We start from the raw sequence: 14,299 nt of genomic DNA, 5'->3' as shown, positions 1-14,299 counted from the left end.
GGCTATTTGAAAATAGCAGATCTACAAGCTCAGAAGCGTTCTGAGCTTGTAGATCGGCTATTTTCAAATATTTTAGTACTAATAAGTATTACTTTTGGTACTTTAAGTACATATTGATACCAATACTTTTGTACTTTTACTCAAGTAAAATTTTCATTCCAGGATTTTACTTGTAACGGAGTACTTCTACATTGCAGTATTGATACTTTTACTTAAGTAAAACATTTGAGTACTTTTTCCACCACTGCTTGTGCGTCTCTCTCTCTTTCTATCTGTTTCTCTTTCTCTCTCTCAATTCAATTACATTCAAAGCAAAGCAAAAAGCAAAGTTTGTTGTTTACCCAGGGTGTCGGACTAAGCACGAAGCTTGTTTCCAGCCGGACCCTGCATGGAAGCCTTGCTCAAGGGCTATTCAGCGGTGATTCATGATTGATGTGATGAATTGGGGAATCGAACTAGGGACCTTCCGGTATCAAGGCCGCCCCTCTAACCACTAGGCCACCGCTGCCACTTGAGGCCACCGCTGCCACATTCAAAGGGGCTTTATTGGCATGAGAACATATAGGTGCACGTTGCCAAGGCAAAAGTGAAATAAAGAAATGTGTAAAGTAAACAGAGCTTTGTTACATTGCAACTTACAGAGAACTATCTTAGAATTGTGCATTTGCTATCAGAATAAGTTATACATCCACCACGTAGGAAAAGTTTGCTTGGGATAAACGTTTGAAAAAAATCTGGCAGAAATATTTCAATGTTATGCATTCACTTTCACACTCTGACACACACTGAAAGTGCAAACCCTTCTCAACCGCGCTAAACAGTTTCATATGTCAACACACATCCTTTACACACACACACACACACACACACACACACACACACACACACACACACACACACACACACACACACACACACACACACACACACACACACACACACACACACACACACACACACACACACACACACACACACCCCTATCTCTCATGTCAGCCAACAATAGATGACATAGATGTCCCCTGTTCCCTCTCTCGCCCTCTTTCTCCATGACACATGTATTGTCACCAGATGGACTGCTATCTATAGCCTCACTTCCAGGTTTTTGTGTGTATTTGTGTGTGTGTGTGTGTGTGTGTGTGTGTGTGTGTGTGTGTGTGTGTGTGTGTGTGTGTGTGTGTGTGTGTGTGTGTGTGTGTGTGTGTGTGTGTGTGTGTGCGCGTGCGCGTGCGCGTGCGCGTGCGTGTGTATACCAGGGGTATAGGCAACCTGTGGCTTTAGAGCCGCATGTGGCTCTTGGGCCCTCTCCCGTGGCCTCCCAGTTGCTTGGGCAAAGAAGTATGCAAAGGAATAATAGGTTTTATTTCTGTTTTTTTTTACTTCAGGCATAAAGTTAAGTTATTAAAGTAAAGTTATTAGTAAAAAAAAGTGTCGCCCATACACCAGATAAAAATAAGAAACTAATCATTGAAGGAAAATAAAGAATGTATTACTGCTTGGTTTCTTTTCTTTCACCACCATCGTTTCTGGCTTACTGGTATACTTGATCTGCTTTGAGAAATTAGCAAACAATAAAAAAAAAAAGTAATACTGAAACACCAGAAAAAGCACACAAAAAAAGCCACTCCTTGCCTACCCCTGGTGTATACCATAAATACCATACATTAATGTAAAGAGTATAACCTTCCATTGCTTCTTCAGAAGGGAACCGCACACTCCTTCATGAAAACGCAATGGACTTACCTTCTTGGCTTCGCCGGGTGCTATATCAAGACGCCGATATGCGTTGTCAAATGAAATGCATTAGAGTTCAAGGCCAAGTCCATTGTGTTCTCATTGAGTGTGTGGAAGGTTCTACTCTTTTACATATTTGTATGATTTTTTATTTATTTAATTTTTTATCCCATGATTTTTAACCATTTTTTCACTCAGTGCCAATGCCTAAACTGTAATCCTGGGCGCTACTCTCCCTCTGCCAGACTGGGGAGAGCCCCGAACTGAGCTCATGCTTCCTTCAATGCATGAGGAGTTAGCGTCTCCGGCGGGAATCGAACTTGCTGGGGCTGTGGCTGTGGCTGTGCGCACGCACACACACACACACACACACACACACACACACACACACACACACACACACACACACACACACACACACACACACACACACACACACACACACACACACACACACACACACACACACACACACACACACACACACACACACACACACACTATACGTTTAGTCAAGAAAATATTAGACTATTAGCCAAATTTGACAGTTTATCATATATATATATATATATATATATATATATATATATATATATATATATATATATATATATATATATATAACATATTTTATGTACCATACAGGAGTAGAGGCATCAAGCCTCATAGGCCTATTTTCCTCATCAATACATCAAAGGCGTAATGGTTCAGGTCTAACATTACTTTGGCTGGATGGCTAGATGGCTTTATACCAAATTGAAACGTCTGATTCTAAAGTCAGGATGTTAAATTGGCCTTGTGACATTATCGCTGCATCAATGTCTGGGACCGGTGCCATTTCCTCAATGAGCTCCAGTCATAGCTGACTTTTAGCTCTCAGTTCCAGGCAATGCTATAGACACAAAAAAACTTCACCAGAAATGGACAGTGGAGTTATGTATCCAGAACAATCTTGGCCCTTGGGGTGGGGGAGGTGGTGGGGATAGAAAATGTCCTCCCTGATTATAGCCATGATTGATTTCATTTCGCACCCTCAGTGCCCTTACAACCTCCCCTGTCTGTGTAAACGCCATCACCCTCCATTTTCTTGGGCGACTGGCGGCATTTATCTCCTAGCGCCAGTCATGCCAGCTCCCTACAGCCGCTACGTTAAAGTGATGGATGCTAACCCGCCTTCTCTCCTTCTCTGCATGTCACTGCTGAAGCTATAACACCTAATAGCTTGAAACCAAATAGCTCAGCAAAGGACCAAGGCTAAAGCTATGTCAGCGCGTAGGAAAAGCTTGGCTGATGGATCACTTTGGCACATTAAAAGGGATACTGTCATGAGTTCTAAAATCCATTTGCGCTGGATGGCTATTTCAATGTCATGTCTTTTTAGAGAAGTAATATGATTGGCGAAGATATGTTCCTACCGCAACAATGCTTTGTGTAAAGTGTGTCTAGTTTGGCTTGATTGGTTGATTTGACAACCCTTGTCATAATTCAATGAATTAACTTTGTTATTGTGAAGCCCCTTTGTAGGTGAATTGATTATAAAGATCACAATTTCTATTTGGCCAAAGGAGAAATAGACCATTACGACACACAGGCCCACAAGCAGTCACGCTGTACAAGCTTATAGCATGGCACCAAACATTGCATTATGATTTGTGTAGCTTCATTCACAGAACACAAACACGGTAATGTAAAACTGGGAAAGCTGATTAGACAACAGTAGCTGTTAAAAGGGTTACTGAGGGTCAAACAGAAAATTAGGCCTCACACTTGATTAATACTCCATAACATAGATTTGGTCCAGCATAGGTCCTGATGAAGACTTGTTAAAGGCCTGATTGTACTTGCCGAGTCTGTGTAGGGAGGATCTGCAGTCATCGTTAACAACGTGGTTCTAATTATAGTACAATTTATATGTGAAGAAGAGCAGGATGAGCTGCACTCCATACAAGGCAAGATTTAATGACCTTCTTCTGGGCAACTGAAGAACTTATGGAAATACAAGAGGCCAATGTGAGAAGAAGTCTAGTTAACGCTATCTCGCATCAATTATTTCTGTACGTTCCTGTTATCCTCTGAGAAGTCTTATTTATTTCGATTTCTATTCTGTTCTACTTGCATTCAACAAACCTGCCAACAAAATCACTTGAAGTTCAAGTCCTTTATTGTCATATAATATAATATGATATAATATAATATAATATAATATAATATAATATAATATAATATAATATAATATAATATAATATAATATAATATAATATAATATAATATAATAAAGTGGCAGTGACGGATCTCCCATCAACCTCTCATCAAACGGACGATCCATGTTTGTTGTTCTGGCACATGTGTGCGTGCAGTGTACTTGTCCGTGCATTGATTGTGTGTGGTCATCTGGGATGGACACGGATGTCCCCACGGACATGAGCTGGTGATGAAATGTACATCATATGATGCTAGTATAATTTGTATAATACAAATTATGATATAATTATAATTTGTATAATAAGCTATGTATAATTTGGCTGCATTGTATTTTAGACTGTTAAGACTCACTCTACCTACAGTACCTTTGAGCTGGGCACATAACACCCAACTTCTCCAGAGGAGCTATAGTACTCTGTGACCAACAACAGTAGTAAACTGTGCTTGTATTAGTGTGCAGCTTAGTGTTGTATAATCACTGTATAAATGGGAACCAGCTTCAACACAAAACAACACAAGTTCCAAGAGGTATTACGGTATCCTTAACCAGTCGTGGAAAGTAACTGTACTCCAGTACTGTACTTACAGTAAGTACAATTTTGAGATATTACTTTACTGGAGTATATCCAATTTTCTGTACTTTTACTTTAATCTCAGAGGCAAATGTTGTACTTTTACTCCACTACAATTGTTGGAAACTTTAGTTACTATAGTTACTTTGTAGATTTTGATTATCATTACAAAAAACATACATTAACTACTTCAGCCCTATGCATTTTGGCCATTTGAAAATAGCCGGCTATTTTCTAAAGATTCTTATACATTTGAAAACTTGTGAAATGGGACATTCTGCATAATGAGTACTTTTACTTTGGGTACTTATTATTTTGATACCAATACTTTTGTACTTTTACTCAAGTACATTTTTGATTCTGGACTTTTACTTGTAACAGAACATTTCTACATTGCAGTATTGATACTTTTACTTAAGTAAAACATTTGAGTACTTTTTCCACCACTGTCCTTAACATACAGGTGGATCCTATAAAAAGAATGTGGGCTGCTTCCAATATGATAGATTACTACTGTAGGCGTTAGTATAGCTGCCCTCGCTGTGCCTGAACAGGTGCAGGTCTAGACAAGCAGAGAGGCGTGAATGAGAGGGAGAGGAGAGTGGGCCATTAGAGCCTCTTACATTGCTTTGGAGAGATTACACATCGCACAAGCTCTCCCACACGGTGCTCTCTACTCTTGCGTGTGTCATTTAGAGGCGCGCTCACAGTTTTTAACCTGCACTTTTAAACATGAGCGATGAGTCTTTAATAGGGGTGTGCCGATATATCGTCCCGCGATATATCGCGATACGTTTTCGCGACGATATGTATCGTTTTGGGGAAAAAAAATATCGTTTTGAAAAAAAAAAAAAGAAAACATTTTTTTTTTTTTTTTTTTACACCAATCAAAATAATCAGGCATGCAAACAGCCCCGAGGTGAAAAGGGTGACAACATGTTGTTTTTTTTCGGTTCAGGTGTCACACTATTGCCCTATTTGGATTCAAAACGGCTGAAAAGCTACAAGTTTGCATGTCTGAATAATGCAAAAACAGAATTATTTGTTTGCATTTCCTTTTTTTCTCCCCCATTTATTTTCATAATAAAAAAAGTGCGTATTGTATCGTATCGAAATCGTATCGAAGTTGTGAGCCAAATATCGTATCGTATCGTTTCGTGAAATGAGTGTATCGGCACACCCCTAGTCTTTAACATATTGTTGCGACTTCACTGTTTGTACTTGTTCGCCCCAAGCCGTCTTTAGTTTTAAGTGGTGCTATGGACAGCAATGAAATGGCAAAGATAGTTACCGTCCCCAAATGCTCCAGCTAAAGCTCATTCCTCTTCATCACCCATCACTAAAAGGTAAGTAGGAAGCGCACTCAGCTCTGCCTTTTCTACTTCATCAGGATGGAAAGCAGAGGGAGAGACTGTCAGGGGGGACACAGGAGAGAAGCCTCCAGTTGGTTTTGTCCATAGTAGAGCTATTGTGAATCAGCAGCCTTTTATATAAGGCCCTATAGGCGGAAATAGCTAAAAGTGGACTTTTCTGAGGAATATTCACATGTACACTAATACTGACCATCAGCTGAAGTACCTGGAAGTTCATAAGCTCAACTTCTCCCCTGGCCAAGCAGTGATTCACTCATGCCAGTGTGGCAGAAACCAGGTTCTGAATCTCGGGTAGAACATAAAACTTGCGGATTGTAAGTGTAAAAGTCTAAAAACTAAATCCCTGGAGTCAAAGTCTACCTGTCGTAGATAGAGCACACACATTGTGCACTGCTGTGAAGTGTGGTTTACCTTTAAAATGTTTGGCCTCTGAGAGGAAGACAGTTTTTCCCCGAAACTGCAGGCGTGTCAAAATGATGATGACCTGTCAGTTTTTGCCGAGGGTAAGTCTGCTGTGCACACTTGGTTTTATTTATTTTTTTCATTATGTTCCTCTCTCTCACTCTCTCTCTCTCTCTCTCTCTCTCTCTTTTTTTTAGATCATTCTTTCACATACAACTAGTGCAGTATTCAACCCCAGAGAAATCCTTGATCAAGGGAACAACAGCTAGTGGCCTGAAATAAAGAGTGACTCCAACGCCCTTTAGAATGTATCCCACTAGATACAAGGGAATCGAAGTGGAGTGGATAGTGAATCCGTCCTCGTAACCTTTACGCATCAACCTCTCTCTCTCTCTCTCTCTCTCTCTCTCTCTCTCTCTCTCTCTCTCTCTCTAGCGTAAATAAACAACACATAAATCTTGTTGAGTTGGTATTTTGTCAAATAAATGTGCAGGATATCATTGACACTTGTCATCTCGTTGTGTGTATGTGTGTGAGAGAATGGAAAAAGAGACCGAGGGAATGAGGTAAAGGGAGAGAGAGTGAAATTACTCTATGAAGTGAGCTTTATAACTTTAGAATTATTTTAACAACTGAGAGGGTTAAACAATTTTGCTCGACTTTGGAAAAAATTACATTGTTGCTTGATTCAGTAACAGAGCCTCTGTGACTGCAGTCTGTCAGTGTATGTTGTGTCTGTATTTGGTGAACTAAATGTGTAGGCTATACTGTAGTTGTAATGGATAGACTATTCCAACAACTGCTGTCAAATGCTGACGCTGTTGTGTCACATCACGCCTCTGATTCTGCAACACCAGCATGCTGTGTCTGTCTGTCTATCAATCTATCCAGCACAGAGTTGTACAACAGATGGATGGACATGGTCCAACAGTGTAGTGATATCGAGTCCAGTGAGCCTCTCTTATGTCTCGTGTTAGTCCCAGTGCTAGTCCCAGTCGGACCAGAACCCATTAGGGTGAAACTGTCCACCCCACCACACATGTTCAAGGGCTTGATTTGCCTGTTGGGCCACAGAATGGTCGCATTTAATGCATTTTGGTATTTTGTTAGAAGTAGAGAATTGACACGGCCGTTGGATTCCCAACTGTCCTTTGACAACATCCCAGAACATTCAAGGACGACTTCACCCATTTTCAGCCTATCTTCATATAATTGGTCCTCACTAATGCTCATGATAAAATGGTACCATTTTTGTCTACCCCGTCTGTGCCTCAGAGGAGGGCTGTGGACATCAATAGGGAATCCAAGGTAATAGAAACTAGGGTTACTATTCCTGGAAAGTTAGCATGCTATAATGGAAGCCATTGTTCTCGCGTAAAAAAAAGAAAGAAGTGAAATCAAACAAAATGTCTGTTTTTAGAATGTCTTCTAAAAACTGTTTTTTGAAAAAAACGTATGTTTCTATATCAGTGGTGCTCAAACTTTTTCATGTCAAGGACCCCCAAAATGATATTTATTTGGCCGCGGACCCCCATCTCAAAATATTTTGTTCCAGGGACCTTCAGAAGCTAAGATTTGAGTTACAAATGTTCGCTTGAAAAAATATAAATTCAAAGATTTGCAAACATTTTTACGATTTCGGTGCCGCGGTATGAGCTTGTATATCTGCTATTTTTGAAAAGCCAAAGTGTAAAATAATGCATTTTAGCTCAAATGAAAAAGTGACACAGATGCGTTCCATGTCTTAATGGGTTGAACATGAACGAAAAACGAAAAATGAAAAAATAATGCAGTACATGTTGTGTTTGTATTTGGTGAACTAAATGTGTAGGCTATACTGTAGTTGTAATGGATAGACTATTCCAACAACTGCTGTCAAATGCTGACGCTGTTGTGTCACATCACGCCTCTGATTCTGCAACACCAGCATGCTGTGTCTGTCTGTCTATCAATCTATAACTGTAACTCAGAGAGTATATATATATATATAGTTCCATTTGCACGCCATTTGGAGTTAAATTTTCACTGAGGATTTTACAGAATAGATTGGGGTTCCAGAGATAAAAACAATCATATAAAACTGTGGGGCCCTTCAAATTAAAAAGCTTGAGAATCACTTGCCTAAATAAACAGATAATAACACCCCCAACAACTATAAGCTCACACAAAGTACAATCATAGGGATCCACAGCTATGCGCGCACGCACGCACGCACGCACGCACGCACGCACGCGCACACACACACACACACACACACACACACACACACACACACACACACACACACACACACACACACACACACACACACACACACACACACACACACACACACACACAGTGCAGTCTGCAATGTGTTAGCATCAGTGTCTCTCACCTGTATATGAGTATATCATCCGTGGAGCTGTTGTACTGGATCTGGTACATGCGGACCCCCGGGATGTGGTTCTGCGGGGGCCACCTGATGGTGGCGGAGCTGGACGTCAGATCCGACACGCTCACCCTCTGCTGGTCCGAGCGGGCGTGGCCCCCGCTCGCGTTGGACTTGATGGAGGTGGGGATGTCCGAGGGGCCCGGGTCGGGGTCCACCTTAGGGTCGAAGTGTGGCGAGGGGTTGACGACCAGCTCCACAGGAGCTGTGGCCTCCCCGGCCGCGTTGGATGCGATACACGTGAATTTTCCCGAATCCTGAAATCATATGATACACTTTGCTTTATCTCATCAATGTATGTTAAGATTTATGAGTATGTTTATCAGTATGTTTGTTTTGCATTCTATTCGTGGGGCATCCAGGTGGCACAGAGGCAAAGTTCCTGCCCACCACCAGATGTTACACCTCCCCAGTGAAACTCCTCACTGCCAGGTGAAAAGAAGCGGACTGGCGGTGGCACATGTATCGGGCAGACAAGTCAAAGCCTATACACCCTCACTAACTAACCACACAGTAGGAGTCAGCAGTGACAAGGGCCTACAGTACAAGGGGGAATTGGGCGACTACATTTGGAGGAAAAGCCAAGGTAAAAAGGAAACAAAGAGTTTTATTCAATTCTATTCTATTCTAAATTATTACGTCCAGCCACCCTAATAGAGAAGGCTGTACTTTGTTTATCCCGTTTATCCCGTTCGCCTCCTACTAGTAGTGCATTTTTTTCCAAACTAAGCACAAATATAGTGCATGCCATGGGAAATCCAATACGCTACATTGCATGCGTGCAACTTTCAGTTTATTTATTAAACTAAATGATTGGGCAAAATTGACGCGATTTGCGTCATACTTTTCCAGTTACCCAGATGTTGCCACAGATTTTGTCCAGTAGAGGGCGGCCCCCTACAGCCCAAGATTGTATGTCTGCATTCTTTGCAGACATCACAAATGCACACGGCCGGTGCAAGACTCACGCGTAAGCTTGCACAAGGCAAGCAGCATGCCACCAGCAACAAGTGGACAGGAGAGAAACGCCCTATTTTCTTTCTTATACAAACAAATCATGCCACCAGTCAACAGTTAACACTTGCATGACGACAGTAAGACCAACTACCACTCAGTCTGACTTCAGATCAAAATCATTTTTTCCTGCTATTCCGTTGGCCATTCTCTCCCTCTGAGCTCCAGACGATCTGACACCTTCTCCCCCGTGCTGCGGCGATACAATTGTCTTTTAAATATCGATTAACATTTCAGTCCCACCTAAACCCTCACATGTTGGCTATAGTGACTACGTTTCATTTGGTTTAGGCTACAGGCAGAAAAATAATAATATAGGCTATAACTGGGAATGTGAATGTGTAACTTGCGTTGTGTCCGTCTGTCTGTGTGAGAGAGAGAGAGAGAGAGAGAGACAGAGACAGAGAGAGAGAGAGAGAGAGAGAGAGAGAGAGAGAGAGAGAGAGAGAGAGAGAGAGAGAGAGAGAGAGAGAGAGAGAGAGAGAGAGAGAGAGAGAGAGAGAGAGAAATGCCCTGATGTTGAAAGCAAGCGAGTTGTTTGTCACAAGTTTATATAAGTTTATACAATGGACAGAGAGCAATGTTTTTATCTTTTGACTGGCACAACATTTAGAGGTTAGGTTTATGGGTTCGGATTGGTTATTTCAAACACTCACCTAACCCAAAGTCGTTTATAATAAGCAGACATGGCAACACTGCCTGTCGTGCGTGTGTGTTCCCCTTTAATTACAGTACTTTTAATGCCCAATATTTCTACACATCTTCCTATGTTAAAATTGGCTTAAGGGAGGTGCGGGTGCAGGCGCACAGACCACACCGTCACGCTCATGTCACCATAATTCAGCCATAACCATAAGGACTTCCCAGTGCAGCTACGCCTAAATATGGAGTGTGTTGTCTAACCTCAATGAATGTGTCATCATGGCATCAGGCGCTAACAAATCTTGCCCATGTATGACCCTATGATGATATCAGAGATTTCCATATATGGGTATATGGGTATAAAAGGGACAAGGACAGACAGATACAGAGTTCAGATACAGAGATACTGACTGATCGCAATTTGTTTTTGCAATGGCGGATCCCCGGCTATATTATGCCCATAAAAGGGACTGACAGATACAGAGATCTCCATATATGGGCATATCAGTCGGATCGGCGGTGCAACGTAGATGTGAGGGCCGCATAGCGGCCGGAACTCTAGATGTCAATTGATAAATCGGGCACAGTCCTGTGGGATGTAAAACGTGCGCAGTTAAATTACTCCATGTGCATTGGTAAATGCATTCATTCATTACATCACTTCCTAATGCATTCATTCATTACATCACTTCCTATATAAAATATAAACTACTCTGCCCCATATTCTGTACCTTGACCGTAGCTTTGAGGATATCCAGGGATCCATTTTCGTAGCAGACGGTTCTGGAGGTGTTGCCGATGAGCTTGCCGTCGGGGCTGACCCAGTGGGTGGAAGGTTCCGGGTCTCCGATGGATTTGCAGCGCAGGCTGACCTCCTGTCCCTCCATCACAAACATCTTGGAGGTGTGACGGGTTATCATCGGAGGCTCGCACACAAACTCCTCCTATAGAGAGGGACAGGGTTTTCAAGTTATATCTCCCAGAAGCATCTTGGATGTGTGTTAATGTGTGTTTGGTTATCGCCGGAGGATTGTGTGTGACTTGATCCTAACATGACATATAAAGCATTAAACAGTGCCAAGCCTCAATCTTAGGGGGGTGTTTCGTTATCCTCTTCCTGGGAGGAATTAGATCTTACCAGAACTCCCAGTTAATCCTATTATCATCTCACTGCACTGTACTGACTACTGACTTTTACCCTGCAGATCAAACAGCCACCCCCTACCCCCGGCCAGTTTCATTCTACAACTAATTCCCTAGTTCCTGAACCTATTACACTGCCAAGAGGAAGAAATGTTGAAACCATTCATGCAAAATATGTACCCCCCCCCCCCTCCACCCCAAGTTGCTATTAGTACTTTTCCCCATGACAGCACTTAAGGAGAATAAATGCATACATTATCAGTGCACTCAGGGAGATCCTACACATTGTAGCTAAATGGTGCATTTACAGTATATACAGTACTGTAACTTAGGGGTTCAGTGTGTCTCACTCAAGGACACTTTGACAACTGTCATGCAGCCGGGAGGAACCGGAGATTGAACTGTGAACCGATTCCGATTCCAAGACGGCTGCTGTACTTCCTGAGCCACTGGCTGTGCTCAATTGTATTGTTTCCGTTACAGAAAAGTAGGCCTACACACTCTCTACCTATGAATCTACTCAGACAGGTTTTCAAGAATGTCAAGAGTCATGAGATCAGCCTCCTCCTCAAGCCAATTAATCCTCTCATTGTTACGTTAGGATCTGGAGAGAGGCTAACGGTTTAATTTCATCCTCTTAGTCTAACGAGACCTTTCTGACATACACAGCATTTAATTCCTTCATTACCTCACAAAGACTCTTAAGTACGGATCCAGTGCTCTCTGTAGAAGGATTTCCTATCTTTAAGTGAGGTCCCTCATTCGTTCTTCCCAAACAGTGGGTTTGGACCCAAAAATGGGTGGTTGAGTACTACCCTGCCACTCAGAAGTAGGCTACTCCCCTGTTAGTTCATTGCAAATTAATGTGTGTATCTCACCCTAACATCCCTATTCTGGGCATGTCATTAACCAAGCATTCAACGAAAATATCAGATCTACAATCTCACGACGCATGGTTAGTTTAGTTTGTCTTTTAATTGGCATAATTGTGTTTTATCAAATCAAATCAAACTTTATTTGTATAGCACATTTACATCTTCCAAGGTCGAACCAAAGTGCTTCACATTACAGAGCAGAATAACATAGACATTACATTACTACAATATATAAAAGAGCAACATGTTAAATACAATAAACAATACATGGGAACATCATCTACGTCATAGGCTACAAATTAAATTGAATTGAAAGCGATAGAGTGAAAATGAGTCTTTAATAGGGATTTAAAAGTCGTCAGAGAGCGGGCAGAACGAACATGGAACGGCAGGGCATTCCAGAGGTTGGGACCGGCCGCGGCAAACGCACGATCTCCTCTGGTCCTGAAATGTGTGTCGGGCACAATCAGGAGAGAGAGATTGGCCGATCTAAGGGCTCTTGTTGGGACGTGCGGAGAAATCAATGTAGCTAAATACGGAGGGGACAGGTCATGTTGGGCTTTAAAAGCAAACACTAAAATCTTAAAATCAATTCAAAAGCGGACAGGGAGCCAGTGAAGGGAGGCGAGGACTGGGGTGATATGGTCCCGCCTATTAGTGCTGGTGAGGAGGCGAGCGGCGGCGTTCTGGACAAGCTGAAGGCGTCTGATGGCTGACTGGTCAATGCCTGCATAGAGAGAATTACAATAATCTAATCTAGTTGAGATAAAAGCGTGGATGACTCTTTCAAGGTCGATACGGGGTAGATAGGCCTTTGCCCTGGCTAAAAGCCTAAGCTGAAAAAAGCTAGCCTTGACCACAGAACTAATGTGTTTGTCAAATTTGAGGTTGTTATCAAAGATGACACCGAGACTCTTGACTGAAGAACGGATGTTAACGCTGAGGGGGCCGAGTGGGGTGATGGGTAAGCTAGGGTTATTATTGAAAATGATGACTTCGGTCTTGCTTTCGTTCAGGGTGAGAAAGTTTGTGTTCATCCAGGATTTAATTTCAGAGAGGCATTTCAACAGTGGCTGAGCAGGGTCGGTGCTGGTCGTGTTTAGCGGTAAGTAAAGCTGGATGTCATCAGCGTAGAAATGAAATGATAGATTGTGTTGTTTAATGAGTGAGCCTAATGGGAGCATATAGAGCAGAAAGAGGATGGGACCAAGGATGGAGCCCTGAGGGACGCCGCAGGTTAGAGGGGCCACGCTGGAGTTAAAATCGCCTAGTCTAACTTTAAAACTGTGGTCGGTGAGATAAGACCTGAACCAAATTAAAGCAGTGCCAGAAATGCCAACGTGGTGCTCCAATCTGGACAGCAGGATCCAATGATCCACTGTGTCGAAAGCAGCTGACAGATCAAGGAGCACCAGGGCTGCAGGACAGCCTGTATCAGTAATTAGACGGATGTCATTTAGGACTCTTAGGAGTGCAGTTTCTGTGCTATGTCCAGGTCTGAAACCGGACTGAAACATGTCATTAATACCGTGAGTGGTTAAAAAAGCTTGCAGTTGAAGGTATACTACCTTTTCCAGGGCTTTGGAAAGAAACGGGAGTTGTGAAATTGGCCTAAAATTGGAAAGGGAGGAGGGATCTAAATTTGCCTTTTTGAGGAGAGGCTGCACAATGGCTTGTTTGAAGGCAGCTGGAACTGAGCCTGTGCGGAGGCAGGTATTGAAAAGCAGCAAGATACTTGGACCAACAGTGTCAAACGCATCCTTGAGGAGACTAGAGGGAATGCTGTCAGAGGGGCTATTTGTAGTGCGCAGGTGCGAGATAACTTCAGCGAGCTGGGCTAAAGAGACAGGGTCAAATTGGCTGAGGGTGGCGATGGGAGGAGATAGATGGGGGGGCGTAGAGGCTGTAGGG

At 42.5% G+C, this 14,299-nt stretch overlaps 1 pseudogene across 1 annotated transcript in view; it reads right to left on the bottom strand.

Annotated features, from left to right (window-relative positions):
• Positions 1 to 14,299, bottom strand: part of LOC311050330 (leucine-rich repeat and fibronectin type III domain-containing protein 1-like protein) — a 45,548-nt pseudogene that overhangs the window by 13,705 nt on the left and 17,544 nt on the right. The window contains exons 5-6 of the transcript in view: positions 11,102 to 11,314; positions 8,661 to 8,971 (exon numbers count right to left, since the gene is read on the bottom strand). The product of the transcript in view is annotated as a leucine-rich repeat and fibronectin type III domain-containing protein 1-like protein (transcript). The remainder of the gene's footprint in view (positions 1 to 8,660; positions 8,972 to 11,101; positions 11,315 to 14,299) is intronic.

Source organism: Gymnoscopelus microlampas (assembly GCF_963454915.1).
Source record: "Gymnoscopelus microlampas genome assembly, chromosome: 8".
NCBI lineage: Eukaryota > Metazoa > Chordata > Actinopteri > Myctophiformes > Myctophidae > Gymnoscopelus > Gymnoscopelus microlampas.
This window is presented reverse-complemented; position numbering and strand designations above follow the sequence as displayed.